Source organism: Cajanus cajan, chromosome 5, assembly GCF_000230855.2.
Source record: "Cajanus cajan strain Asha chromosome 5, NIPB_CcT2T_4, whole genome shotgun sequence".
Lineage (NCBI taxonomy): Eukaryota > Viridiplantae > Streptophyta > Magnoliopsida > Fabales > Fabaceae > Cajanus > Cajanus cajan.
Window position 1 is genome coordinate 25,362,400 of NC_138521.1, and position 4,026 is coordinate 25,366,425.

Genomic DNA, 4,026 nt, shown 5'->3' on the forward strand with positions numbered 1-4,026 from the left:
ACGCCCTTCCATATGCCCCTAACTCATATGCATGCGATGCAGTTTATGCTCATGTGTTTGTTCCTAAAGATGCAATTTATTTTTGTCGGGAAATTAACCTGTACGTGTTAAGGTTAATGGTGACGATTCCTTTTTATCCATGTCGTTTGTGATTATCGTCGGGATATGTTCTTTTGAGCCCAAGCTTCAATGGCTCCTTGACTATCCAGTCGATGTGTGGTCAAGCGTCTCTAACCTCTATTTGAGGACATCTCGGCCTTCCCTCCGTGAGTATTCACTGTGCATTTTTCGTGTATCTTTTCGGTACCATTTTAATGCCATAAGGGTTAAGAGAAAAAGAAGGGATGTTTGTATTTATTTATCTTTTTCAAAAGGGTTGTTAGAAAGGATTTTTCAAAAAAAGGGGTTTTTAGAAGAAGGGCTGGCCAAGGTAGGCTTTGGTGTTTAGGGTTATTAAACAAACGTATTTGCTGCAAGGAAGCTATTATTGTGTTTTAGCCTTTTTGGAAAGTGGAGTGATGACTTGGGTTTGTGCTTTGTTTAGATGATCCCCTGAGCTGCCTTTCAGTTTTCAAACTCAGGTCACTGCTTTGACGTCCTAACTTTTGCCTAGGTTACTTGAGATGCGTTCCCTAGTAGACATTTTTTTTGATCATTACTTTTGCCTAGGTTACCCTTTTTTGATTGTGGGTTGCCTAGCAGATCTTGCCCTAACTTTTGCGCAGCCCCCTTGGTGGGTTTCCTGCCAGGCTTTCATTTTTTGCAGCGTTTGTGAGGTATGGGATGTCTTTATTTTATCAAACCCTAGTCATGTCTGGATTCATGTGATTACTTTGTTATCCTTTCCATGCTATTATCGAGTAACATCTTTGTCGCAAATACAACTTGTTTATTAAGGGTTGATGGATGAGGTCTAGAGTGAATATTTGTAGGGAGAAGAGAAATGAAAGAATGTTATGGCATTTAAAATAGTACTTCCAATTTACACGTGCCCCTTTAGCAAAGCTCGAAGGCCCGGGCATGCCCCGAGTTCGTGATTCATACATAGAGAGATAGACAGAAGTTGCCCCCTAGAGAGTCATGAATGATTTGATAATTTCCAAAAGAAAACCTTTCCACTTGTTTGAACGTCGGTGTTTTGCATTTGGAGTGAAACCTTTGTGAATTCTTGCTTTTGAAGGGAATACTCGAGCCACCTTTCAATTCCAACTCAGATAGACATTTCTTATTTTTATATATCCCTACTTTTGCATAGGATGTATCCTATCGGGATTTTGATTTTTTTTTTCACCCTAATTTTTTCCTAGGACGCCCTTTACGGGTTTTCATCCTAACGGGTTTTTTGTATGCAATGTCTTTATTCTTCAATTGGGTTTTGTCATGTAATTCCCTAAAAAGCAAGGATTAGTCCATTCTTGACCATTCCTCTTATCCCGACAATTGTTGTTTCTGCATGAGAAAGTCTCGATGTTTGAATCATTAATTTGGGCGTGTGATGCCCCCAATTACTGATAAGTGTTCCCCGATTTGATGTGTCAGACTCGCATTTGATTACAGTAATTTCCATTATCCGACTAACACGCACAAATTAGATTTCCCTTTTTATTCTTATTTATTATTTACAAAGAAGGCGTGTTATCTATATGAAACCTAGAATAGGATACAAGGTCACTTGAGAGATTCAATGAATATCATTCTCATTGATTTTTGTTTAGAGAACATCTTTGCATACTATTATATGTGCCTTCCATTTCTAATGAATGCATATGCTAAACTAAAAAAATGCATGATATTTGTTTTTGCCTAAATTTTATCATTTTTTTTGTTACTAAAGGGGAATGATGCATGATTTTTGCTATATATTTTTTTTAAAATAAACTACCCTATATGATGCTTTAGAGTTAGGGTATACAGAAGAGCGTTAGTTTTAGTTTTTTTTTATTGATATCTGTTTGTTTGTAATTCTTATCTATTTGAAATAAATAAACACAAACAAATGCAACACGCATATGCTCAAACAAATGTACACCCGCGAACAGTCACGTTTAAATCCTTGGTCTGTGGTCCCTGCAAGAAAAGTGCATTGTATAGGACGGTTCTAATCTCACTGGTCTTAAGGCCCCCAAGGTGCCCCCACTATAAGGACCCAGTATCTCTGTCACCGTCACCTGGCAAACTCTAAGGTTTGTCGCAGTATTTCGGGCTAGAGTAACCGGTTATCACCTTGAGTGTGATTTCCGACAAGGCTCGCAGGCTCCAAGGCCAAACTTGGGCCGGTCGTACGTCAACCACTCCCTATGTTTATTACCCTCATGCCCCCGGGTGTAGGGGGAACTGTTGTGTGCAAAGGTTTGTGTACAATTTTTATTTCAAACAAATGCTGAATTTAAACAGGCAAACAAATATTAAAGTCAAACAAAGAAAATAAACAAGGTAAAAAGGAAAAAATATTTAAATTATTATTTTTTATTTTATTAACTTCATCAATTAAATGGGCCTGACCCTCTTTAAACTTCCCCAGTGGAGTCGCCATCTGTCGCAACCCGAAAATTTCCGATCTTGCGACCTATGGTTTAGACATCCTTTTAAAGATCTCATCAATTAAGGAATGCCCAGACACCATACTAATCCTTAATTAATGGTTTTGAAAATAGGTTCATGGAGTCGCCACCAATATTTTACTCAAAACATTGGAAAAAGAAAAGGTTTTTAAAAGTCCAATAATGGCCTTGATAACCAGAATTGGGTTCGGGGGTCGGTTACGTGTAGGGAAGGTATTAAGCACCCCTACAACGCCCTTAATCGGTACCCTATGACGAATTTAACATTATAAATAATAATAATATAAATATTAAATCTCCTTTTATTGATGACTATTTACATGCTTGAAATTTAAATTAAACAATTGACTCTAAAATATCTACATGATTATTTTTATTATAATGATGTTTATCAGAAATAAGAAACAAAGATAAAAATAAAGGAGAGAGAAGAAGATTGACTGAAATACCTCGTATCAAGCTTTGTTAATGGTGATTCTAGGTGCTTTGTGGCGACCTTTTCACACTACAATACCTCACAAACTCTCAAGAAATACAAGAGAGAGAAAGAGAGAGAAATTTCGAGCTCTGGACGAAATTTTGGAGTCCCTAAAAAATGTGCCCTAGATTCCTATTTATAGGCTTCAGACAGGGTCCAGAACGGCCCGTTCCGAAATCGGAACGGCCCATTCTGGATCTGGCCGTTATGTTTTAATTTAGTGTATTGGAACGGGCCGTTCTGAAATCGGAACGGCCCATTCTGGAGGCGCGTTTAACACATAAAAACCACTCTGGAACGGCCAGTTTCAAATGAAAAATTCAAGCCTTTTTTGTTATTTGGAACGACCCGTTCCAATTTGGGAACGGCCTATTCCAAATATGTGTTTTAGCCTTCTTTAAAGAGCCTGGAACGGCCCGTTCCAAAATTGGAACGGCCCGTTCCGATTTTGGAACGGCCCGTTCCAGTTTAGGGATTTAGGCACTTTTTGTAAATTGGAACGGCCCGTTCCAGTTTTGGAACAGCCCATTCCGGGCTATTAAAACTAGCTTTTTTTTGGGCTTTTAGCCTCCTGATGTCATGTCTTGATATTTCCATGATTGGGAACTCCTTTTCTTAATAATAGACGTCCATTTCTTCGTTTGTATACCCCCAGACGAAATTGGGTGTCTACAGTCATGACCTATGAAACAATCATCTATAAATACCAATAATTTTTCAGAAAAAGGTTATGAACTCTATTGTGAAAAATTATCTTTACATTCACTTGGCCAAAATCATTTGCAAATAATATCTAAAGAGTTCTGCTAGATCAACAAAGTGTAAAATCCACTCTTCAAAGAGAGTTGTTCTACTTCATTCATTTCAACTATTGATCTGTAAAAGGAGAAAGTGTTGTTCTCCTTGGTGGTCTATGATTCTCAACACAAGGAAAGGGAATTCCTAAGTGTTGGAGAATTTGAGTGTTGTAAAGGTTACAAGCATAGT